The following is a 27,194-nucleotide window of genomic DNA, read 5'->3' on the forward strand; positions in this document are numbered from 1 at the left end:
ATATATATATATATATATATATATATATATATATATATATATATATATATATATGTGTGTGTGTGTGTGTGTGTGTGTGTGTGCGTGTGTGTGTGGTCTGAGTACACTACTTGTTGACCGCGTGTTAAAGAGATTGTGCAAGGTAATGTGAAATTTTGTAAAATTATTGGCTACGTCTCTTGCACAGTATCCGTGAAAATTTAGGGTCTTGGTGAAATTTTTTTCTAGAGCTCCGATAAAGTTTAACACACTTCTCAACCTGTTGACGAGTGATTGATGGCAGTGCCTATGCACAAAGAATGCGAGAGAACCTTAAGGCTGCTCTGTGCGTTTGTATACGCGAACTGCGCGTTTAGCTGAATGCGCATTTCCAGGTCATCTGAAAGGTTTAATAAGTGAGAGCCTTGTGAAAGCGTGCCTGAGGAGCCATTTTAATGTTCTCCATATATAAATACCAGAAGAAGACACAGGACTAATTCTCTTCTTACATGCTAGCAAGCGGATACAGAACGGTTTTAAAAGCGTCACAAATCGCATAGAGCAGAGAGAAAACCGAAGTACGCTGGTAGGAACTGGAGCTGTCGCTCAGGGATAAGGCGTTCTATAATATAGATGCTTATGGTCATACGGCAATTGATGCATTAGTGATCCCCTTTTCTCCATAACAGCTGATAACTTGGTCTAACTAACGTGTCTTTTTTAAAGACAGCAACAGGGTGAAGAGCTGCATAATAATAAATGTAGGAAACTTACTCTCGCACTTCTGCGACGAATGTAATGACAGGAGCGAAGGCTTTAGCCTTAACATGCGTGTACTTTCTTGTATTCTTTTTTCGAAACGCGATGGATATATTGAGTCCACTCAGCTTGAAAGCAGCACGAATCCTCATCGTGTCATTCCGCCTTGCTTGAAAGTAGTTGCTACCCACTCTTTCAATGGCATTCAAGTCCAATATAGTTCCGTTGTAAAACTCCATATGCCAATTCGCCAAGCCTACACGTGTTGTGTAGTTGAACTCTGGAATAGGCACGCTCTTGAGTCTTTCAGACGTGAAGTACTTCGTCATGACTTTGTCGAGAAGGGACTCTCTTTCAGTTGACGACAGTTGATCAGAACATTTTGCCGTGTCAGGGTCTGGTGGGAGAACCAAGAACAAAACCGCATCTGCGATTAGTGCACGTGCTCGCGCAGACACAGCAATGACATGAGAGCAAATTTTTCATGCCAGGCTTTCTGGATTTCCTTTGACAGCATATAACAGCAGCGCTAGGGGACGAGCCCATGATCGCAACTACTGTGGATACAAAGTATAGACAGTAAGAGAGTGGCTTGCTGATCAATTGTATACAAGGGAAGTAACGATTTGCAGTGGCGCAGTGGCGCAACCATTTCACTTCCTCATCCCTTCGCACTCAGTGATAACGACCAGCGTTATATGGACTTTTTTTGTGACATACAGTTATAGCGATATTGACACGTGTACTTGCCTTTATCGGGCGACACGTTTCTACGCCTAACAAATGTTATCGCACAGCGCAGGGGCGCTATAACGTAAAACTATTCCAAACTTTTCTATTCCAATTCTGCTATCAGCCCTCCACGATTGGTCAAAAACTTTTTTCGACCACCCCCACTTCACCTGTCTGTCACGCGACGTCACGAAAATTGCGATACCTCCCCATCTGATATGATGTGTACACACTGATTATGCATGATTTGACAAAAAAAAGAAAAACAGTTATTTCTGATTCGACCGATTTTCGCCATTAGCGCTCGGCTATTGGTAAAAAGTTTTCGGGCTGCACCCACTTCTCCTGCCTGTCACGCGACGTCACGAAACCACAAGAACTCACCGCGTCAAAGTGACGTGTACGCGATAAAGATGCATTAATATGCCGAACAAAACTGAATTTTCTTCGGAATAGCCGCAGGCTGCCCCGTTCCGAAAGGAATAGAAGATGGCTGCCGCCGATCGCTCAGACGCTGGCTACTCGTACCTGCCGGAGAGCATGGGTGTATTTGGTATAATAAAACTTTTTGCGTGGCCGTGTAACGTTTTCGAGCACTTTCGGCACGTTTACCCCCTCATTCTGCCAACTCTTCTTTGATGAGGGTCCGTTTTAGCGTCATTCTTGAGCTTCCGTTGCGTGCCGCCGCGATTTTCGACCAGCCACCGCAAGCTAAGTAAGGGAAAGCCGACCAATCGTAGACGCCGGCACCACCCTCTTCATCCGGTTATCGACTTTCAGTGCAGTGGCTCGGCCCCATCGAATCCCTCTCCACTTGAGCGTTCTCTTCGCCTCTTGTCAGCCAATTAGATACGACAAGCCGCTCAGTGTAGGCAATGTTATTCGTTTTTCAAGCAAACAAAAGTTACCTCCTATGAACGAGGAGAGCGTTTGATTGGTCTGTTCAGATAACGCTGCGGGTGACCGCCCGGTGCTTGCGTTGGCGGTTACGCAAATCTGACGTCAGGAGATTGGAATAGAAATACATTGGAACAGTTTTACGTTATAGGGCCCCAGGACGCGCCTGCATGTATCGGAAGTTTCTGAAATGTTATCGATGGTTCCATCCGCTGTCTGTGATCGAACCTTGTGTAATTTTATTACATGTGCGCGCGACGCGAATAATGTAGAACTTTGTGGAAGGCACGCGGGTCCCAGCGATTTTTCTGGAACATTCGACGACTGATGTATAAAAGCCGACGCGCTTGACCCGCTCATCAGATTTTCGACGATCGCCGAGTGTATCCGCCGCTATCGTTCTTTGAGTCTAGCCTGCTATTGATGGCACAAGTTCGCCCAATAAAACGCTAGTTTCTTTAATCAAAATTTTGTTGCCGTGTTCACCGTCACTACCGCGTGACATTACTGTTCGCACGGTGCTGTTATGCGATAATTATAAAACGGGTGAAGCTCTCTGTAACTAAATAGCACAAGTAATAAGATTTCAATTCCTCTGCGGGCGCGTGCCCTGCAGGCGGACGAGATGGGCAGTGCGCCGATGACAATCTATATCCACCACGCTCGAGTAGAAACTCTAGTAGACATATTTGATACAGGTTAATCTTTGTATATAAATGTCAAAGTTCGACAAAGGAAGGCGACACAGATGACTAGACGATAGGATCCCTGCCATTAACAACTTCAGTTCCTGAAGGCTACGCAAAACATACAGGCTGCTTTTTTTTAGGCAATACCAATTTTTATCAGAAGGGGATGAGCGCAGCGAACGTGGCCTTATTGCCGACGAGTTCCTACGCGAAGCGGACATTTTTTCCCACTATAATAACATGATATTAGGAATACTAAGTAACAGATTTCATTAATTAACTTCTTTATAAGTGCCTGGAGGGTAGTATCCATATGGCAAATTCGGAGGCACTCATATGTTCATACGCATCCGTGTTCCATATATATTGCAAATCGCACCAAATTCCAGGTATTCAACATCAAATTCCAAAGCTCAATCGAGGCAATACTGAGGTTGATCCCGCCCAGCTGCGCGTCAGACGGCAACGCCCCGTAAAGTCGTGAAGGGCGAACTTTGATTTATAGCTTGCCGCGGCGAATCCTGACCCGAAAAACAGCCGCGCATGCTCGCCAGGCAAAGCGTGCCGTATCAAGCAGGTGCCGCGACTGGCCGAGAGGTTAGGTTTCCAGCTTCCTCGCACTTGTCGTCATGGGGCGTTTCGCCGTGACATGGCAGCGGGGCCGTATATTCTACGCACCTGCGGCGCTTGGTTGACATGTTTTCTGGATTTACCAGTGCAGTTTGGTTATAAATATCTCGAATTGGGTGCGATTATGAAGTTCTTAAAAAAATGAGGGTCCATTAAAAAGCGGCTGCCTTCAGTTAAGCCATATGAATAAAGTGGCCCTGAGGCACTAATAAATGGGTTAATTAATAAATTGTTGTTAATTGGTTTTCTGAAGCTCGCTTTATTAGCGGCAAAGTATGCCCACTTCGCTTAGGAACTCGTATGAAAAAGTGCGACGGTCGCTGGGATTATAGCATTTTTATGTTAAAAAATATGTATTGTAACGAAACAAAACAAAAAAAAAACGCCCTGAATATTTCCCACGGCGTCACCAGAGCATTTGACCATGGCTAGGGAAGGCGGTGGTGGGAGGTGCGAGGTGCGAGAAGGGGGCTAAGCCGCATTGTAATACTAAAATTTCAAGAGAGGCACGAGGCCGGTGTGCGCCGTCCTGGCTGCCTACTGCAAGTCGCTCATTTTGCTAGCGTTACGGTAAAATCACTGATTGCTGCGCTAGGTATCTTGGCTGGATACCAATTTCTTCCTTTTTGGTTCCTTTGTCTGACGTGGCCAAAGTCTTCTCACCACTTACATCTGATACGGCAAGATCACTCTGATCACTCTGGCAGGCCTCAACGCCATTGTTTTCTCCCATCCCTACTTTCTGTCCGCCACTGGAAGTTTGCCTCTAGTCTTTTTTGGGGGGGTTTCAGAAGTTACTTCACGTTTCGTTGCTGTGGGATGAGCAGTAGCGATCGCACTATCGTCCATGAACTCTTGGTCATTGGTGGCAGGCAGCGTTGGTGGCAGTGATAGCTACATACGTTTCAACACAGTCTTGTGTTGCGTGCCTTTATATTTTAGATTCTCCGCAACGTAGGAACGTTGCAATCGCGGCGAATATTTAATGTTAGTTTTCACGTTAGGTCCTAATGTGCTTGTCCGGGCACTAAAGCGAGGCCTAAGATAGAGTCGAACCTAATTTGGTGAGGTAGAGCGTCCACCGTACAGCTTTCCTTTAGGCTAAGACTTATGTACCTAGTTGTAGAATAGACAATGAGGAACTTTCCTGGGGAGTATTTTTCTTCAGAGCTCTCATGTACTTTCCATATGATTCGAGCGATTTGCGTATCGCTTCATCCGGTTTAATGTGGGCGACCCAGTGAAGATTGATTTGTACTTTCACCTTGTTAGGGACGATTAACATGCAACGGAGACCTTCCACTTGTATTTCTTTTGGAAAGACCAACATTTGCTTCGCTGCCAGCGAATGAAGAGGAGCAAGCTAGACGCGACTGTACTGGCACCGCGCACAGGCTTTCAGTTCCTGTAGAAAACCAACATTTTCGCAACCTTTGGCGAAGTCATTGATACGATAAGCTGCTATGTCACAGTGCAGAAACACTGCGTTCATGACTGCTGCTCCTTTAGGCAGAGAGGGCAACACAACCTTGTACTCCGATGATCCGCTTAACGAAGAAAAGCCATGGCCGCTGAGAACCGTTGAAGCTGCTCCTACGGAGCTCAGCATTTAAGTGTCCGATGCGCCTGATAGCCAACGAAGCAATGAGACGTTACCTCAACGCCGCCGCTTCACCTTGCCAACTTGTTTTTCTACTTGCCACAGTGACCACTGCCTCAATGCTGTTAGGCATTTTGCTGCAATACCTTCGTTGATTTCAGCATTCTGAAGGCCGATACTTGTACGATTTACTGCATTCTGCTCTAACATCATGTCCTATAACGTATTTAACGCACAGAGCCACTTTTAAACATCTCGTTCGTTAGAATAGTCAGGTCTTCGTCGCGATAGCACTAATTGCCGTCAAAATGCTGTACGGAGCATATTCTGCCCTCTTTCTCGTGCTGGTTCCTAGGTCGCACATATGATGACGGGAAGGTATGCGTGTGTGATACGGAGCTCCGAACGTATTTCAACAACTGTATTTTGAAGGTAGTGTGAAGCTTCGCGGAACGCGGTTGCGGAAGAGCGTTCTTCTTATGGATCCGCCATTGCGCTATATCTATAAGGCGACAAACTGGATTGTTCAAGTGTATGTCCGACGTAGCTTTAGACACTTCGTCTAAAGTAACGAGGCCGCTGTGTACTGTGGCCGCTGCAGTTGGCGCAGCCGTGCCGGACCTATCTTGGAAGCAATCTGCGATGGGGACAGAGGGCGCCGAGTGCCGATAGCTTCGGGTACGACGTGTTCGAGACGCTTGGTTTGCGTTGAAACGAGAGCAGCACGAAGGTCACTTCGCTCGCTGCTGCCTTCGCGCTTCCTCACTGCAGCCTCTTGACAGCTAGTGTGTGCGGTACGTGCGTGATACCAGGCTTGTTAATTTGGTTATTAGGCGAATGTTGACATATGCTTATGTGACCCATAAAGCTACTATCCTTAGTTTGTACAGATGTCCACTAATTTGTATCGCGATCGATGTTTTGCGTTTTTTTAATAATCAAATTTCTAGCATCAGACTTTCTGAACCATTATTGGGAACTGTTTTTGCACGCCTCGGTTGTTTGTGGTCCGTTGTGCATGGCCTTTTACTAAGTTCTGCTGCGGACATGTTTACTTTCCCCCTGCTATTCCTGAACCTAAGCGCTTCAAGAAGGTCGATGAACCGAATCCTACTACTGAGTAGTTAGCTTCACATTCTAATTAAAAAAAGTTCTAATGAAGCGAGCTTTCCTCGGTATAGGGGCTCCATCTAGTGTTGGCACTTGCAAATGCACCCTCTCACGCTGAATAAATTTAAAATGTAAATTTCCTATTCGTGGTTTTTTGGAAGCGCAAACGTGCAGAACCGAGAACACCGAGACACAACGAGCGCAGGCTGGATTTAAATTTTATTCGTAAAAGAAAGAAATACGTGAGAAAAACGTCGAGAGGAGCAAACGGAAGGAAACGCAAGATTACACTAAAAGAACGTGCCATTCAGAAATGCAATTTCACACTCTGGCAGTGAAATTGAAGGTTAATTCACACAAGTGTCAATGTTCTTGTTTATATATACTAAAGAAAGCTTCAGCTACCTTCATAGTTCACAAGCCATGATTGCGATACACTCCTAAAGGACGCGAAAATTCTGGAACGCGCCGACATTTTGCGGAGTGAGCAGACAAATGCAAACTTGGTGTAGCCTTTACTTAGCGCATTGCGGTGCTCGGGCAGGCGCACATTCAAGCAGCGCCCAGTCTGCCCAATTTAAGCCTCGCCAGAGGACAAATGAATAAAGCAGACAACATTGCGTCGACAATTGCCATAGCAATTAGCATGATTAACGCCACAACCTTTTCTCAAAGGACCTCCCTGCGTTCTTGGTTTCTTATCAATTGCGGACGCAAAAGGGGCTGCGATTGATTGCTAGAAGAAAGAACCACATCAACAATAAATTTTTTCCGCGCTTTTTTATCCTATACGAGAACGCGTTTGAGGGATGCACAACCGCGAATTTTCGCCGCCTTCTTGTGAAATCATGAGTAGCGCATCTTCCTTTTATTCTTTTTATAACATTTTGGGCAGCAAAGACCAGAACGTCACTGGGATAGCCAGATGACTGTATTCTACCGATGCGTCTTTAAAAAAATATATATCTAATTGTCTGATGACACGATTTAGCGAGTGCAGAAGGCAGAAGGCTGATTTCGCCACCTTAGAATGGGAGCACAAAAATCTAGTAACGTTTTGTTTACTCTCGGAGAAAAAGACGATCATGAAAAGACAATGCAAGGTCAAGGACCTGTAGGACATTATCTTGAGGAACTTCATCTGTGAAACTCAACCACCGTCCATTGTGCTAGAACAGGTACATTATCTTAGTCCTCTTCTTTTCAGACAATTCACAGTAAACTAGTAAAAGGTAATAATATACGAACATGAACATTTTAATTAAAAGTATTTGCAATTGTTCTTCCGTAACCATATCCAAGCAATTAAAGAATGTCGCAAAGAACTGGTGCGATTAGAGACCTAATACAAATGCCAACATTTTGAGTGTATACATTCTCCCCCCAGTCTACTAAGGTTGAACTGAGGTGGAAGTTAGGGAGTTCCATAACTATTTCGACAGATATGGTAAGTTTGTTAATAAAGGAGACTTCTTTATTTTCCTGGGTGATGCAGTCTTTTACACGCGAGATTAATTCAGAATGGCGTAGGGAGTAGAACACGTCGACGATATCAGAGCTAAAGCCACAAGAATTAGTCACTCTTTAAGCGGATAAAAAAATCAACAGCCTGCGAGTACCTTTTACAAGGAAAAGATCCTGAGATGTCAAGGCGGACAGGTGATCATGAGCAGCGCGAACTATAACTCGTACACAAAGAGAGGGACACATGTGGACAAGCGCTAATTTCCAGCTATCTGCTTCTGTTTATTGACTGCGTTTATATACACAGTGGGAAAAAAATTCGGAAACGATAAAGAAAACAAAACCACGAAACCATCTAGGTGCGCGGGCCTGTGCCTGTATGTCAGTAGGCCTTCTGTTGCATTGCCAGAAAGGAAAATTGTTCTTAGAAAGCACAGGCATGCGTGCCAAGACGCTTTTGTGGTTTTGTTTTCTGTTTTGTGTACCACATTTTTTTCCGCTGTAGATATAAACCCGGCCAATAAACACAGCCGATAGATGAAACTCAGTGTTTGTCCCCCCGTGTCCTGTTCCTTGTGTATGTTTTAGCTCGCACTGGCACAACCTCATGATGCAGAACCAACTGGCCCAGTCCTACACCTTACGGATAGGTGAATTTGGAGGAACGCAGGAATTTCATGTGGCCACGTGTCACGCTACGTATTTATCACGCGAAAGGATATATCCTGTTCGTGTGTCTTCGCAGAAAAGAGGTGACCCTTGCAGAATAATCTGCAACGAATTGTATGATCAGACCAGTGTGTTTAGAAACTGCTTTCGAGTGCGGTGCTGTGCGTGTGGTGAAAGTTTTTCAGCCTGGAACAAGCAGGCACCAATTTGACAGAGACACTTTGGAATACCGCAAGGCGGCCCCAGCAAAAAAGAAAAAAAATGGCCGAAGCTAAACGGCACGTTGTCGGGATAGCGGATTGTCAAGTACCAGAGGAACACCTTCCTATTCTGTAAATGGGAGCTAAGTTCTGCTCTGCACCTACACTCGGCGGCTCCGACAAGCTTGCCACAACACAAAGTTGGGTTGTGGCAAGCTCAAGAAGTGGACAAAACGAGCTCAAGAAGTGGACAGCTTACATTGTCTCGAGGATTGTGTACCCGCTTCGCCAAAAGGAAACACGAGTGAAGTTCCGGTGGCTAAAATGGGACCATTAATTGATTTCTGCGCCTGAAACAAATTAAGGGTGGCCACAGTGGATAAAGAAGGGTTCTTTGTTGTCGTATCTGAAGAACAATTTCCCCAAAAGTAAAAGTTGCTATTGAAAAGAATCTTAGGGATGTTTTATTATAACCTGTTGATGTAAAAAAAAAAAAAAAAACATGAGCCATTTCGTTGCTTGATAACCTCAACTTGAATAGCCACGTCGCCTCCGTAAAAAGGGCTTAAACGTAGCTTTGGGTTCCTTCTCTGCGAAGAACCACAAACAGGATATGCCTTGTCGCTTGATCATATCGGAGCATGACACGTGACAACATGAAATTGCGGCATTCCTTCAAAGTCACCTGTCTGCCATGAAATTTCAGTACCCTTCTCTTGTAAAAGGCTCTAGTCAGGTCGTTAACGTTTTTATCCGTTAAATAATGGTCTAATTGCGGTGGGTGGCTTTAGGATTGTTATGGTCGACCTGTACTCTATACCCCCTTCTGCATTGATGTAGTGTGTGCAAAACTGCATCACGCAGAAAATGATGAAGGCTCGTTGATTAACAAATGCATCATGACTGTCGAAAGCTTTATAGAACTTCTTAACTGCTGCATCAGTTGAACCTTAGTAGCCAGGGGGGAAAAGGTTTACACTCAAAAGTATGCTGTACTGAAAGCACTGGGCAGTGGACATGGTGCTGTTGTGCTGGTGCAAGAGAAGAAAGACGACGAGAAGTGCTTGCTTCCCCGTTACGATATAGCGCCGACCTGTTTAAGCCTAGCGCTACAACCTATAACTAGTGACCCTTCTGCTAGGCGAACACCCCTGTTGCAAAGCCATTTGTATTGGATCCCGAGTCGCACGGCTTCTTTGCGATATTTTTTTCTAGTGGCTTGCATTGCGTGATGGAAAAAGAATTGGAAGGCCTTGTATTTAAAATGTTATGATACGTAGATTATTCTCTTTCGCTAGTTGACTATGAATTCTCTGAGCAGGCAAGGACTACTATGTCGATCTGTTCTAGCAAAAAGGATGGTGGTTGAGTTTCGCGCGAGAAGTTCCACAAGATAATGTGTTACAGTTTCTTGATTTTGCATTGTCGTATCATGCACGTTATCTATGCTGGTATTTTTCTCCGAGTACAAAAACCATTGGTAGAGTTTTCGCCCTGCTGCTCGAAAGTAACGTTATCCGGCATTGCTGTCAACCCCCTGCAATCTGCAGTCACTATGTCATCTCACCACACAATAACGTTTTTTCAGTGAATGAGGGAATTAATTGCGGGCTCTTACGTGCCAAACCACGATTTGACTATGAGGCACGCCGTAGTGGGGGACTCCGAATTAACTTTTACAGCCAGGGCATCTTTAATAGTGCCCCAATGCACAGGACAAGGGCGCTTTTGCATTTCGCCCCCATCGAAATGCGTCCACCCCATGTTTTTAAGAGGGATAGATTACAGGCAGCTTGCTATCCTAGTAACATTCGGGTATTTGCTGCCGAAAAGGTTCTACAAAGAATAAAAGGAACATGCGCCATTCATGATTTTAGAAAAGGCGGCAAAATTTGCGGCTGTACCTTACACGTATTGTCGCGTATGATAGAAAAAGTATGAAATATTTAAATATTTGCTGATGTGATATTTTCTGATGTGATATTTTCCTCGAGAAATAAATTGCAGCGGCTTTTCTGTAATCTATAAGAAAAGAACAACACAGGAAATTAATTAAGGGAAAATGAGACATCCACCCATTCGTAACAATTGCTACAAAGGAAACCGTCGGAGGCAAAGCGTCGCAGTTGTTCTGTCGCAGTTCAACTAGTTGGATGTCTCATTTTCTCTTAATTAATTACTTCTCTCCACCTTGCGTGTTTCCGCATAACTGTATGCACAATAAAGATTGTATTGTATTATATTGTATTGTATTGCATCGTTATGTTAAACACAGGAAATTTCTTTGAAGAAAGGTTGTGGTGTTAATGATGTTTACTGCTACGCAAATTGTCAACGCAAAGTTGTCTACTACATTCGTTTCTCCTGCAACAAGGCATACGTTGTGCAGTGTGGGCGCTGCTTGAATGTGGACCTGCTCGAGCGCCACAATGCGCCAAATAAATGCTGAACCGAGTATCCATTTGTCTGCTGACTGCGCAAAATGTGGGTTAGTTCCGTAATTTTTGCACGCTTCAGTACTGTATCGCAGTCAGGACTGACGGACTAAGGAGATAGCTGAAGCTATTTTTTTATAAGCAAGAACATTAGCACTTCTGTGAATTTACCTTCGATGTTAGTGTGAAATCCCATTTTGGGATGGAACGTATTTTTGTGTAGTTTTGCCTTACCTTTCGTTTCCTCCTCACCGTGGTTTCTGGACGTATTTATCTTTCGTACGAATAAAATTTAGTTGCAGTCTGTGCTCTTTGTGTCTCCTTCTTTGTTGTGCGTGTTTGCGCTACCAGACAACCGTGAATCATGAACTGGCCTGGTTACCTACTCTCTTGCAGAAATTTTCTAAACAGCCGTCAGATCTTTCTCACAGATGGGTGGAATGAACTTTACACATGTTTAACACGTTCGCGATATGTGTAGATGCTTGTTATTGCATAATATTTTGATCATTTAGAGCATTTCGAAAAGTAAAGATAGCAACACGGTGACGCCTTTGTGGTTACCCGTTTATGTCAGTATATCGTCAATGTGACTCGTGGCTTAGCGGTTATAAATCGCGGTGTACGTTCGTGTAGTGATATTGGCATCAGCTCGCCATCCCCTGAGCAGCACTCGCCGAGAAGAGTGTTGTCACTGGTACATTTTTTTATATGCAAAACACCACGTTTTAACAACATAATTCACTGTGCAATATTGGGTAATAGGACCCCTGTGAAAGTCGTTAATAGCCATTCGAAGGCGAATATTTGCCGTAAACATACGCACCATTGATTGCTGCAGTGCAGGAAGCGACAATAAGAAAATTCAGAATAGCACTTTTCATGGCGGTTATTGTGTAAGCGGACTGCCTCTGTTCCAAATTTATGGCTCAAGAATGCTTGTTCATATTCAAACATGGCCGACAAGTCATCGCTGTATATTGCTCGCACGAACGGTAAAAAATGAAGCTCATATATATCTCACTTGTTCGAAGCGGTCTGGCCTAGTAGCTGGCTGTGCCCTTCTTTAGAATAATATGTAGCGACAAAAGCTCGAAGATTGAAACGGAATATTATGCGCCATCGAGAGATGACGTCTCGTAAACGTGTGCGACGCATTTGTGCTGATGTTTGAGGCTGAGATCCTTGCTGGTTTCTAATTTGAGTCGTGCTGACCTTTCCATTCGCTGCATTACATGCTCTACCAAACGAACGAAAGTCGGCGTTTGCGCATTTGGTTCGAAGAAAATTGCTAAAGGTCAGGCGTCGAATACTCAACGTGAAGCGGCACAAGACTTGCTGTAGTTGTCACCTAAATTTTTGAATGCGTTGCTTGGAGAGTAACTACATGTGAAATACTGTGGTATAAAGGTTATATACAGGGATGCGATACCTCAGAAAGGCTGGCCAACGTGTCGATAGGAGGACCTATCTTCGTCAAAGGCGTCAAAGGCTATTCCATCTGTCAGCCCCTTTCTTGATTTTGGATCTACATTAGAAATAGCACGCCTACATTTCGGTTTACAAGTTCGAATTGAAGTTTTAGCCATCAGATTCACACACAGCGGTCAAAGTGGGTGGTAGTGCCGCTTGTGGATGGTGTTAAAAGAAAAAGCCTACTGCGTTCATTGCCAATGACATGATTGGAGCTACTAGTGCGATTCTCTGGCCTACTTAGAATAAACGCTAAAGCATTGTTGATTTGTATATATAATTTTAACCGCCTGCAAGCTTTCTTGTTTGAATGTATGCGCAGTTCACTTTAATGCACTCATTCAATATGCATTCTTTAAGAGACAGCTTCAAAAAAAAGTCTTGAAAGAGATACACCAACAAGCCTATCCACAACAGTTTCAAAAATCCGTTTGTTATGTTTTGAGAAATACACATAACATCACCGGCTATGCCAGGTCATGTTTACTGAACTTTTGAAGTTAGTCTAACAAATATTACTTTTCATGGAAAGGACGCAAAGCGCAAAGCTTCTATAAAAAGCCTAGGTTTTCCCTTTCCATTCGGCATGTGACTATATATGCGGATGTCATTATCAGAGCAACAAAGATGCAAATATTTTACCAGACGCAAAAGCTATAAAGCACCTGACTTCTAATGCAATAATTTCGCACAGTACTCAAATTAAACCACGGTGCGTACCACACACTGCGTGAAAGTGGGAATGTGCCATACTGTGGAGAACAGAAAACTCCAATAAAAAGAGGATGTTTCTGTCATGGAAAACAAAGAAAACAGCAGGTACCTCAAGCAACTAGGTGATTGAATACCCGCGTTACATTGCTTACTCCACGGGCGCACCCCAAATTAATCGAATCAACATGTATTTATTTTTTAATACCTGGTGGATATTTATATTTAGACGCTTTAAAATTTTTGTAGGCTGTAGAAATTTAGGAAATTAGAGGATGCTAGGGTTAATCAAAATTGTAAGAGCTATTATAACCCAGATGAAATATTTCCCACTATTTTGCCAATAGATACCAATATTTACTTTGAGACATTAATGCTTTTTAATAAACACTGTCACAGCATTTTTCGTGAATGTTGCACCGACGAAAGAGTGCCGCTGTTTTCGGTGATTGATGAGCAGTTATGAATTGTGCGCAATAGATTTAGCGCAAGGTAAACGACCACACCTACAAAGACGCACCACACGAGCGCTACATTTACTTATGGTTTGTGCTTGCTCTGGATAGGGATGCCTCTTGTCTGAGTCCTGTTTTTTGTCAAATGCCTATTTGCGATGAGAAGACCAAGAAGGCGGGAAGAGGCACAGAGGTGTTCGCCAAGATTTGTTAGTAAACAACCGTTATTCGCCGAGTGTACGCTAGATTGCAAAAAAAGGGAAACTGTTTAGAGACGCACGTCCCAACCGTTTAAAAGAGTCGCTTTGGGCACGAAAGAAACGTGTTTGCGATACTAGCTTAATACATAAAAAAAGAAAATGTGTTCACGGAAAAATTTGTAGTACGAAAACAGCAAAACATTGGTGATGAATTCGTGTTCAATAACGCAACTTACGCGGGAAATTACACTTGTGCTCATTTAAGCTGTAATTTTGTGTCAATCAACGGATTCAATCGAGTGGCTGTTTTTTTGTGTCCGAGGCCTGACGTGCCAATGAAGATATCTGCTGAAAAAGTCATTGATTTCACGTGTGAACATCTCGGCGTACACTGCCTGCCACAGTCATCGCATTGATGCTAGCGAAATGGCATGTACTCATTCAGCCGTACTTTACTTATAAATGGTGTTCCGGCTCACTTTAGCCAGAGTTTAAAAATGTGTGTACGCCACGTAGCTGGACAGAACCAAAGCAATCTTGTTTGGCGTCGCTTGGAGATACTGAAATCATTTTTTGCATTCCGCTTTATTAGATAATTAGTCTTAATTAATTCAACTTCTTGAATATTAGAATTAGATGAAAAGTGTCAATGAGAAAATTGTAGAGCGAAACGAAAGACTCGCGATACAGCTTTCTGTCGCTCACTTCGTGCTACATAAAAGGGTTTGTCCGAGCGTGAAAGAAGCCCGCGAATACATACGAAGTGCCTCGAGCGGCCAGTCTCGCGGCAATTTTGCGTACATTTGCATGCTTATTTCACGCTCGGAAAAACACATTTATGTAGCACGTATTGAGCAACAGCGAAGTCAGAGACAGATCTTCAAAATTGTTAACCAAATTAGGTGTCTTGAAATGCAGCCTGTTCTGACTTTCTGTCGTTGAGATATTGAAGAAGAGAGCCACCTAGTTTCTGCAGAGCAGCCGGTGACTTTCATTTTCAAGAAATTTAGGATTTTTTTTCCTTTCTTCATTTTCAGTCTTCAATACGAAAACGTTTCTGCTTTGACATTGCACATTGTACCCAATTTCCCTTCCTTGTTTCAAATGCTTGCATAGGAAGCGAAGTCATGATCATAATTAGAAAGTGTAGCGTCACAAAGAGAAATAAAAGGACACACAGGCGGCGCCTAACAAGCTGACAGAGCAAACATAAAAAGAAGCTAAGGATCAAGCATTTCTGCAAGTAAGATTTCGCTACATGTTTTTTTTTTTGGACGCGTCATGACATCAAAACCTTAAGCTGCCAGTCGTATCATGTTGTCTTTATGAAAGATTTTACTTGTGTGCAAATTAGTCGATGACGTGTTCGCACAGTGTTTATAATGTCGTAGCAACGAGGGGGAGGGGACGATATTACGTCAGAAGAGCCTTCACACAGAAATCTGACGCCCCGGAGAAGGCAGCAGCACTTGCCTGTCGATTCAATAACACCGAGCCAGAAGTTACTCATCAGAAAAACCTAACAATGTACTTTCTAGCTTTGAGTTTCAATGGCTGTTTGCGACAGCAGCGACATTTCCGCGCCTGCTTGAGTCCCTCTTGTACACGTCAGAATGAGGGATATAGAGATGAGCTGCCAAGATACGCACACAGTAATAGCGGAACACAAATCAAACAGAGCTATGATGCTGCGCTTGAAATGGCAATTTCCTTTACAGCTGTTATCATGTGTTCACTTTCTCAGGGCCACGTAGTGTGTGCGTCATCGGCATGCGTGTCTGTTGTTTTCGCGTTTGATGTGGGCTGTTTTTCTTGCGGCATGATTCATTAAAATACTTATTCTGGCGCCCTGGTGCAATGAGAATATTTGCGAAAAACAGCAATTTGTTCTTATTGCAGACTGATCGAGCGACGAAACTGTCCACACGTTTCCGCCCCTTTCTGTACTTCTTCGTATACTTTGTTTGGCTGGTTTAGAAGAATTTGAATGTCAAGCACACATGCGGACTCAGGCTTTTCAGTGCACATCTAGAACGTGGCGAACACAAACGGAACCATATACACTCAAACTACTTTTTAACGAAGTGCACGGGACCTCGAAAGTCGTTCGTTAAACAAGCTATGTGTTCCTAACGTTCGCGCTTCATACCGCTCCACATAAAGCAGGCTAAACACGTTGAAAACACAAGAAAACCTTGTCTTACTATGAACTAAAGACAGAATTAGTGAAATAGGTCGTTAATTTTCGTGTTACCTTTCTGTCACACACTTTGACGGAATGTGAAACTGCAGCCAGCCTTATAGCATCGAGGTCGACAGCATGCTTCTCGGTGAAACGCAGGAGCTGCGTAAAGTAATGCTGTAGGTACGGATCGACGAATGCCCCTATCGCCTTCCTTGTCGTTGAAATTTTTAGTTCGCGTGGAGGATCTTCATGCCCATCGCATTTGTTGAAATTCACTTTTTTTTCTGCGTTGAATGGCTTTCAAGACATTGTCGGTCTTAGTTACAATTACAGCACCACATAGCCATCAACAGCAATGCCTTCGCCAGCCGTGGCATCCGTCGATAGGTTACTGCTATCACAAACGTTAAACAATTCCTAGAGCAGTCCACAAGGGCTATACTTCAAGTACTGGCAGGCTTGCCAAGTCCGTCGCTATCGCTGCCCTTAGTGCTAGCACAGTTCGTGATGTCGTCGGAGGAAAATGATACTACACGGTATTCGTTGTAAACCAGCAAAGCAGGCGTGGGGCATGAATAAATTCCTTCGTTCTACCGGAAAATTCCTTGCACAGGTCTGCATTGCTGGAGTGTTCACAATGCATGTAAGGGAAAGGAATTTGGCCGGTACGGAATAACTTCTCTGGTATGCAGGCCATTTCGCTATAAATGCGTTCATAGTGGAGGCGTTTCTCTGCGTACCTCCAGGAATTGAATCTTTGTCCTCAGAACAGTCAGTCACAAGTACGAAAAGAGAACTTATTAATGTGGAGCATTTCGCCAGTGAAGCCACTTCTTTGTGGTGTATCTAGTGGTGTATCGCCAGGTTTTCGTGCGTCAATGAGCAGACAACTATCGTTATCTTCAGTGAAGATTCTTAAATCGCTGGCGCTTCTACTGTCGGGCAGGAGGGACACGATGGAAGAGAAATACCCAAGAGCTTTGCGTGTGAGCTCATCGCGCACGTGCGACGTGCCTTCTTAACCGCTACTGTATTAGCTGGAGTAGGAGACGCGAACGAGAGTCGCTAGCTGAGGCTGCGGCTGGCAGCCGCGAGGGCAACCACGGTGAAGAACCAGCCAATCGCCTTGAGTGTGACCTCATAGTGCACGTGCTACACCGCTTCCCTCATCGACGAAGCTCAAATACTTACGCTTGCCATCGATGCCATAGAGCGCTACTGAAGTCGCCCGTCGTGCCTAACATTTATTTTTCAGGGGGCTTTAGTTCTGTGTGGTGCATTGGGACGGCGCCTGCAAAAGGGAGGCTAATGAGCTCCGCGCTGGTTTAAACTACTTTCTAATATAAATAATTCATATTCCTAGAAACAATGTGTCTCAAACACTTATTGTTAATATAAGCAACGCAGAAGATAGTCTCTGCGTAACCCTTCGCTATAGAACAGTTACATGATTCCTAAGACCATTTTCTACAAATCAAGAATGCTTCGCATTACAGGGTTCAGTAAAGCGTTGTGTCGCAAGGGCCAAAATATGTAGTTCCTTTAATTGAATTTTCCTTTACCGTTCAAGGTGGTTGCCAATTTGCGACACACAGGAAATGTAACTCCACTCTGATAAATCGCCAAGTGGGGATTGCGGTATTTCTCTAAATAAATAAATAAAACAAAGTTACATAAGTGTGATGGACAGCTGATTCTGAACGTTAGTAGGTGACCACACGAGCTGAGGGTGGTGAGTGCTATAAGAGCAGTGCAAGCATTCAAAAAGACATGCGCAAGTAGCACGTGGTCAGAGATGAAAGCAATCCGTGATTAGCACAGTGACTCAATTCCTCGCTTGTTTTGGGCAAACACGCTTGCCTGATGCATCCTTTGCCGGTGCACCGCACTCGTTCCGTTGGGCTTTTTCATTACTGCAGCGTTGTAAGTATGGATGTATGCCGACTTGTAAAGACCCTTAAACCAAGCGAGGTGCAGAAATAAAAAAAAAGCCGTAACTGAAAGGTTTTAAGTCCGCAGCCCTGCGATTATGGCCATCCTCCATGGCTGCGTTTAGAAATTGAGGAGATCCGCCTGATGATGCCTATCGGATACTATCCAAATCACTTAGGTAAGAGCTTTCAACCTCTAATTTGTTGACAAGCAGAAGCAGCTTATGTGGCGGACTGCTGTACTTGTAGTCGAAACCAACTCATACTTGTCCTGCCATGTGCTGCACGCATGCGTTGGGGTTAACAAAAGCTCATAGTAAAGAATGAAATTCTCTGTGAAAATATATGGTCATCAAAAAAGCGGGTGTGATAAGGACGGCCACGTTTGTCGACGAGCGCTGTCGACTGAAAAATACAATCTTGACAAATTAAGACGACCCTTCTACGACGAAGTGACTTTTGCCGTCTCAACTTCCACGCAGTGCTGTATAATCGTTGAAACCTAGGCTTCCATTGCGTAAAACAGACGTGTCCAACATCTGCTCGTACAAGCCACAACCTTTTATACGGTTTTAAGGAGCGCTTAAACACGGCGGTCGACGTCCTATTGCCCGTAGAGTTCTCCCTGGCCGCCACGTATACGCGGGCCTTACCACATGGTGCTGGAAAAAGAAACGTTTTCGCACTACAGGGCACCGACATGACGCCACGGTGGCAAGGCGCACGTAGAAACCGAGTGCCCTAACAACTATGATGTAGCAAAACCTCTACGAATCGCGATTTGTGCAAGGCTTGAAGCATGCGCGGCGTTGACTGAAGGAGTGGTGGCGCCTTTGCAGGTTTTCAGGACAACGACAGGTAAAGTGGTCACTCGGCGTTGCTTTTGCGGTGCTCAGTAGTCGTTTGCCGAGCATATTTCAACGCGGTAGCCATTCTCAACGATCCTCTCGCAAAGTTGGCATTGTTGAACGGCCCACCGCGCATCCGCGACTGCCTCGAGTACGACTACTTCAAGCATTCTTATCTTTTTTTTTTTTTTTTGGCACGTACGCTAGGTCAGTAGGAACTGAGTGCGTGCCCTGCGCTGTGCAAAACAGATTAGTACTGTGATTCGCATTTATGTAGATTTTTTTTTTTCGAAAGAGACGTACGTTCACGCTTAACGACTACTTGCCCAGTTCTCCGGGTTAGCGTAGCGGCATCAAGAATCACGGCCTAACTTCGACGTGGAGGTTATATTTCGAGATGAGATTACGAGCTTCCCCGTTGCAGGCCGTTTCTCAGCTGCTACGAAGGCTCCTGACGATACCGAAGAAGTACGCACCGTGTCCTTTGGCAGCACTATTTTTCAAGACATATGTTTCGTTTGATAGAAACTACACGCCGAGATCAATTCATTTTGATCTCTTTTATATATGCGTGGATGATTGTGTCAAAGGAAGTTGCGCCTTACGTGTGAACCTTTCATCAGCGTCATAAAAGAGATATCAATGCCCTACGGAGAAATTGCGAAATGAACAGCGGCCACTTCACTGGTTCCGGTATTCAAATTCATAGCCATTGGCGTGCGGGCCGAACCTTGGCACTAAATGTATAGAATGAACATTACGAGCTCGAGAAGAGCTTATTGAGCCCTAGCGTTCTTTGAATTGCGTTAGGGGAATTAGGCAGTACCACATGATGCGATGCAGATATTCAACGAAATCGTCTAAAAGCGGGAACGTGTCTCCGCGGAAGCGCTTCAGTTAGCAACTGCAGAACGGGTGAGCAACGCTCCAGGTGAGGACGTTTTATCTGACAATAGCCTTATTTTTTTATTTACGGCGTACGTAACAAATTCTAAAGCGAAAAAAAAAAGAACTTATCTGATTAAGATAGGCGACATAGTTATTGGGGCCATGTGGGCACCGTAGTAATATAAGGACGCTTACAGTACGCCTAATCTGTTTTTTATGTGATTATGTGCGTCACGAAACCGTCACTTAACTGACGCGAGCCTTAATGGTACTGAAACAACGCTAAGTGCACGCGACATTAAAATGTACCTGCGCCTCCTGAATGCCTTATTAGGTTTTATTCAGGAATAGACGAACGTAGATTCCTGGGGGGCACTAGTTCTGTCATGGTTTAAGAACAATATTTTGCAAATTGAAGCAAAAGTGAGCTCAATCATAATAAGAGGCCGCTAATATCGAACTCACTTGATCTCATAACACTCGCTTTACTAGGAACAACATCGCGCGAATTTGATTATTGATGCCAACCGAAACGATTGATCTAAGGGCTCTAAATTGTGTAAGGAAGATGGATGGATGGAAAAACTTTGTTGTGGTCCATTACGTCGCGCTACAGAAGACCTTAAGTTTGGCCTAGTTGGTGTTTACTGCATATCATGTTGAACGCAAATAAAGTCGGGGTCAGGGGAAGAGAACACAAATCTTTATTTGCGGTCAATATGACATGTAGGTCGCGCTAGTTTCCTAGCCCGAAGCGGGCCACTCCCACGTTGGGACCGAAAGCCCAAGCCTTTCGGCCGCTTCGCGTGCCCTGCTGGTCTATCCATAGCTGTTCTGCGAATGTGAGACCGCGTAGAGCTACGTCCCACCGCTCTTCGTTACTGCGTAGCGCGGAGCGGCGCCATAGCATGTGACTTAAGATCTATGGTGTCATTACATTTGTCGCACGTTGTAGGTGGAAGAGTCATAACCATTTTGAAATATAACAAATAGTTTATACATGGCAAGGTCTGTGTAACACAACCTATCTCTCTAGCTGACAAAGCTTTTATCATGTTTAAAATACGCACTTGGTGTCGGCCAGAGACGACCGCGAAACAGCAGCGCAGCATAAAAAGCCGACTGTTCTGTTGCAGTTTTTATTGCGCGATGGAGGGCATCATACGCGCTCTCGAAGGCTAGTGGTAATAGTTACAAAGCTGTACCACGTGAAGCCTCCTGATGCGTAGGAAAAGGCCTTTATTAAAGGAACCATAGCCCGGCTCCGCAGGTAGGTGTTGTTGCGCGTGGACCTAAGCACGAGAACACCCCGTCTCCTTCTTTGTTGTTCTTGTTACAACAAACTGACCCGCGAGCAGAAATATAAAAAAAAAACAATGATTACAGCGGGTACAGCTGTTGAACGGCCTGTTTAAAGGTAGATCCACCCGATAGCCTCAAGGCACAGGATCTTGTTTTGCCGTACCTTCGTCTATGGGGATTGGAACATTGTTTCATAGTTGCCGGGGCTTGCTGAACTCTCGTGGAAGGACGAGATAGTTCATTAATTATGGGCCTCCAATGTTCCATAGTGGCCAGGGCACGTTGAACTCTTGTAAAAGGACGAGGTCCTCTTTCTTAATTCTGTCGAACAAGGTCGCTAACTAGCATTGTTCTTAACTCTAACAACTCTAAGAACAACGCTAACTAGCGTTGTTCTCAACTCCGAGAGGTATTCCTTGGACAAAACTACCAGAAAGTTCTTACCGTTCTTTCTCGATGTTTCCAAATGTGGCGGCTATCTACTGTGATTTCGCCGATTGTTAGGTCGGGGAGGGCAGGTTCGGCCTTTCGATGAGAAAATGAGGCGGGGAAAGAAGTTCCATATCTTTACAGTCACCATACACTTATGTGATTGGCCGTGAATAGGTCACAGCTTCTTCAGTTAAGGCTGGTTGTACCTGTTTCTCCGTAATAGATTCCTTTCAGATGCACTTCTTCCGTGTCAGCCCGATCACGGTGCATGGTCGGCGATAATGTTCCAGTTCATGGCTAACGATGTAGTTACAAACCTCTTCGTTTCTCAATGATTGCTACAGTCTCGAAAACTATTTCTTGCTTTTTTTAAGGATAAGGCGATGTCTGAATATACGCATAACAGAAGGAAGTCCCCGACGGCACACAAAGCATCGGAAAGCATTGAGGAAACGTGTGGCAGTCATGTCTTCGAATAGTTCGAGGTGAACAGCTCTTACTACAGCGCACGTGAACGGTCAAATTCATACTAGTCTTCTAGATGTTTAAGATAGACGAGACCGACCAAATCTACTCCTGCTACTTGAAACGGCTCCGAAGCGGTCACTCTTTCAGGTGGTAACGGAGCAGTTACTTCGGAGAAAGATCTTTCCTCGCAGCGTTGGCACACGATGCATCCTGTGATGACCTTCCTGATTAGCTGCCCGTGCTCGTAACATCCAGAATCTTTCCCTTATTTGTACAAGCATGTCCAGAACTCCCGCATGAAGAAGTTGTCAATGGTGCTGCGCAATAAGGAGCTTGCAGTAGTAGCTGTCCTCTGGTAAGACGATGGGAGTTTTTTTTATCATAAGATTTTTCACTGAATTGCAGGCGTCGTGCGACTCGGAGACCTCCATAGCTGTGGAAGCAGGTCAAGTCCTGAAGTGTTGAATACTTTATATGCTGAGCTCTTTTATAGACGCACTCAATCTCTTGCGAAACGGCTCAGCTTTGAACATTTTTTTATCCAGTACAGTCCACTTGCTTGTATTTATTTTGCATTCAGAGCTCCCCGGGACACACCTTTGACTTTTCCGTTTGAGTATCGAGGCAAATTGTAGTATCCAAGGCGTAACACGGTGTAGCCGCGCAAGAGAGCTGTATTTGGGAATGCCCGTCATAGGTGCTTCGGTTTGTATGAAGATTTGCAAGAATGGTGCCCGCTAGATCGTTGCTCCATGGCACTCGGTGGAAGATGGGTAAAGTTTGGTCTACGGTGTGGTGGCGGTTCATTACCTTCCCAGTTGGCCAGCTATGCCAACCTTCTAGTTATGCCAACCTTCCCAGGGTTGGTAATTATGCCAACCTTCCCAGTTATGCCAGCTCTAGGCGTGGCGGCGAGGTAGTTTTCAGAGGTGCCACCCTACACTTGCTCACGAGCGGCCAAATGTTAAACGTTCCCTTCTTCATCTGGTAATGCACGTAGAGGGCTACACCATATGCCAGTGGGCTTGCATCGTAGAACAAGCGAAAATGATGGGGTGTAATAGGTCGCGGAGTGGCACAAATAACGCAGCGTCGGATTTGCAGCGAGGAGAGCATCGGTAGTTCGGATATCCAGCTTTCCCGCTGTTTCTCGACGTCATTAGGTAATGGCTCGTCCCACGGCGAGTTGTTTCGCCACAGCTGCTGGAACAATAATTTCGTTCACATGACGCACGGCGCCATGGGGATTAACGGATCGTACATTCTTGCGAATGACTGCAGAACGGCGTGTTTCGTGGCTCAATGCGCAGATACGTATGCGGTAACGGCTTTGGTGGTAAGCATGGTATCGTCAGCGTTGCGGTCCCACGCTAAGCCAAGAAACTTTGTTGTAGCTCTCGCGTAAATGTTTTGAGAAATGTATTCACGACAAAGTAACTCACGACAAAGAACGCTGGAATTGCAGAACCACTTTCTCAGCTTCATACATTCATCTGCTAAAGTAGCAAGTACTGCGCAGTAGATTTCGAGGGCCTCTTCCTCAGTAGAAGCTCCTATGACGAGGTCGTCTGCGTAGAATGATGTCTGTAGCCCTGTAGCTATTATTGGCTGCGTCTTTTTCCACATTTCGAAATGATGAGAAGAAAAGGGCCAGACGACGCTCCGAAGGGCGCACGAGGCATTCGCCATGCGACGATGGAAGGTGTTGTCCCTGTTCGTAAGCTAGTTAGTCGACTCATAGAAAGTGGAGAGCGTCGAGGGCTTTTTGTCGAATTGAGAATTGAAGGAAAGCCTTCGAGAAGTCCGCTGTCCAGATAATAGGGTTTATCATGAACTGTACAAGTAATTTGAAGAGCTCGGCACGAAGTTTCGCCACTTTGTCCAAGATATTGTCGAGCGACGAGTCGCCACGTTCATGAGTCGAGGCATCGAACACTACGCGTTTCTTCGCAGTGACGCCTTCTCTACAGTTGACTGTCTGGGGCGGAAAGCAGTAAACTATCGGTTCGGTTTCTAGAGAGGTATCTACATGTTCGGCGTGATATTTGTTGTTTGAAATACTCACTGATGATGAGGTCATACTCCTGTAGTAGCGGCCGTGTCCTTGGAAGCGCTGAAGCTGGCATCTCAGCCGGTTTTCGGCTGCAAGCAAGTACCAGCAACTCGCTTATACTATGTATAGCATGCTATTTTGTCCCACATAGATGGTGCCATTGAGTTTAGCGGTTCTTCGTAATCAAATAATAAATCACGACCTTTATATATATATATATATATATATATATATATATATATATATATATATATATATATATATATATATATATATATATATATATACATATCGCTCATGTGTAACGGCGCGCACGATATTCAAGGTATCATAGTTTTACAATATTCATGCAACACATAAGTTGTTTCAGCAGATTTAGATGTTGCACAATAAGATAAGATAAGATAAGCGCTTACGAAATATAAACAAAACTATCCTTGCCAAAATCAGTTGTATTCAAACTCTTGCGTTTGCGCCATTGTGCTGCTAAGAGACTGATGCTGTTACCACTGTGATATCGCGCACCATCATGATCTTTAGCATAAGCAGCAGAGGCAGCCTATATTTATGTCCACTGCAGGACGAAGGCCTTTCCCAGAGATCTCCCATTGCCCTTGTCTTGCGCTAGCTGATTCCAACTTGTGTCTGCAAATTTGCTTATTTCAACACCCCACCTAATTTTCTTCCATTCTCGACTGAGCTTCCGTTCCATTGGCACCCATTTTGCAACTCTAATGGTTCGCCGATTATCTGCCCAACGCCTTACATGGCCTGCCAGGGTCCATTTCGTCCTTTTAATATAAACTAATATAAAAATGTTTATATTATGCGCGCTCCTTTTTAAAATGCGCGCTCCTTAAGTGTTTCTGGAGATACTTTGTTAACCTCCATATTTCTTCCCCACGTGTTTGCACCGATACTAAGCAATAATTAGCGCGTTTCTTTTCAACGACCGTGGTAAGCTCCTAGTCAGGATGTGGCAATTCCTACCGTTTACACTGGAATCTATTTTTATTCTTCTGTAACTTTTCTTAAGATCAGAATCCCCTAAACCTAGATAAATGGACTTAGATAAATGTACTCCTGCACATTGTCTGGAGGCCGCCTAGCGATCATGAATTCTTGGTCCACGGCCAGGCTATGGAACATTACCTCTGTCTTCTGCACAATAATCTTCAACCCAGCCCGTACACATTATCCGCGAAGATCATCAGTCATTTGTTGCAATTCATCCTCAGTGTTGTTGAACAGGCCAATGTCATTTTCAAACTGAACCTTCCAGTTTCTTCCCCATGTATTGGCACCGATAGAATGCAAGTATTTGCGCTTTTCTCTTCAACGACCGTGCTAAGCTCCTAGTCCGGATTTGGTGATGCCTACCGTATGCACTCCAACCTATTTCTATTTTTCTGTGAATTTTCTAATTATCAGGATCCCCTGTGAGTCATTAACCTAGATAAGTGTACTCCTGCACATAGTCTGGAGGCTGACTAGCAATCATGAATTCTTGGTCCACGGCAAGGCTATGGAACATTACCTCTGTCTAATAGTTTTCAACCCGATTCGTACACTTTATGCGCTAAGAGCCTTAACCGTTTGTTGCAATTCATCCTCAGTATTGTTGAACAGGACAATTTCATTTTCAAACTCAACGTCGTGTTGAGGTATTCACTGTTGATCCTCACTCCTAAGACTTTCTTTGCGACATAGGCGCAATATAGGCGCATGGCGATTTCCACCAGGATCAAAGCTTCAAGCAGACGCTGAGAACGTCGAGATGTATGTATGCATTCTGGAGGCTACAAGAGGTATCACTCTAGCAGGCTAAAACGGCGCTGTCTGCAACGCAGCGAAGTTAACCAGAGAAGATGACAGTGTCCGGTGCGAGAGCTGGCTCGAATATCGGTAAGAGTGTTTGGCGCATGAAAAATTGCTCAAAACATAAGGACTCTCTGATGATATCAGATGTCATGCATTCTATCGTTTGCATACACTACATGCTCTTCGTTCTCTACAATCATAACCAAATATTGTTTTCTATCTACCATTACGTGCTCCACGCTGGGCTTATTTTCACGGGCAGTGACGACAATACACTAAAGGGTAGCCTTAGTACATACGTACTCGTTGACATCAACAGAGACTTGGGACATGCAGTACGTCACTGCCAGAGTAAAAAGTAGTGGGACAGCGGTCACAGTGCATGGATGCGCTGAAGGAAACGAGATCACCAGTTTACTTCCTGTGGTCAATGGGCCTGCAGGATAGGCTTTGGTTGTTACGTGTGCCGCCTCTGAATTTATGCGCCGAATTCCTTTTCGTTACTCATTTATGTTCCTATCTCTTTTAGTGCGTTTTCACTCATGTAGGATAGCAAACAGGTCTTTCCTCTAATTTTCTGGCTTCCCATTCATTGGTTTATTTCTCTTTGTTTACATTTACAAATACATTTTGGCTACATTATAGGACAGCAAAATACGGCCATGTAGATATAGCTTCGTATCAAATAACCAAGGGAAAGAATAAAACGTTACGGATCTGACGGCCGTAACAAAAATTTTGAGTGCATCGACCTCAGCCATGCTGCAACCTCGTCCGCATCACGATCAAGAGCAAATGTCTGAAGAAAACGAGTAACAACGCTGGACAACGGGACGTGACTGAGACATGCAATACAGCCATGTCCCGTTGTCCAGCACCGTTACTCGTTTTCTTCAAACATGTACCACCTGCAGCCTAAGTTAGCACGTTATTGAAGAGCGCTTACTTAGCGGCCCAAGCTAGTAGACAACTTAGGCCACTGGTTCGGCATAAGAAAGTGATAAGAATGGCAGGCGTCATGATATACATGCATGACATGACATTAACAGCATGACATTACCGACACAACTGCATGAAATTGCATAAATATCACTCATGTCATGCATGCCATCCGTGTCATTATTGTCATGCATGCCACTCATATCATGACACATATTACATGTCATAATATGCATGTCATCTGATGACATTCATGTAGTGTCGTTTATGTCATCCATGCCAGTCTTTCCTGACATACACGTCATGCCATGATATGAAGTTAAT

At 44.4% G+C, this 27,194-nt stretch overlaps 1 protein-coding gene and 1 long non-coding RNA gene across 2 annotated transcripts in view; one reads left to right on the forward strand and one right to left on the reverse strand.

The window, feature by feature from the left end:
* Window positions 1-1,045: 1,045 nt before the first annotated feature.
* Window positions 1,046-19,695, reverse strand: LOC140216179 (uncharacterized). The gene is made up of 3 exons (XR_011892870.1): window positions 19,294-19,695; window positions 17,380-17,479; window positions 1,046-1,135 (listed from the first exon to the last, which is right to left on the reverse strand). It is a non-coding gene; the product is annotated as an uncharacterized lncRNA (long non-coding RNA).
* A 98-nt stretch (window positions 19,696-19,793) lies between these two features.
* Window positions 19,794-27,194, forward strand: part of LOC129387237 (uncharacterized) — a 43,403-nt gene continuing 36,002 nt past the window's right edge. The window contains exon 1 of the mRNA XM_055076035.2: window positions 19,794-19,898. The gene's annotated coding sequence lies outside the window, so the exon portion shown is untranslated. The remainder of the gene's footprint in view (window positions 19,899-27,194) is intronic.

This window comes from Dermacentor andersoni, chromosome 2, assembly GCF_023375885.2.
Source record: "Dermacentor andersoni chromosome 2, qqDerAnde1_hic_scaffold, whole genome shotgun sequence".
NCBI classification, from domain to species: domain Eukaryota; kingdom Metazoa; phylum Arthropoda; class Arachnida; order Ixodida; family Ixodidae; genus Dermacentor; species Dermacentor andersoni.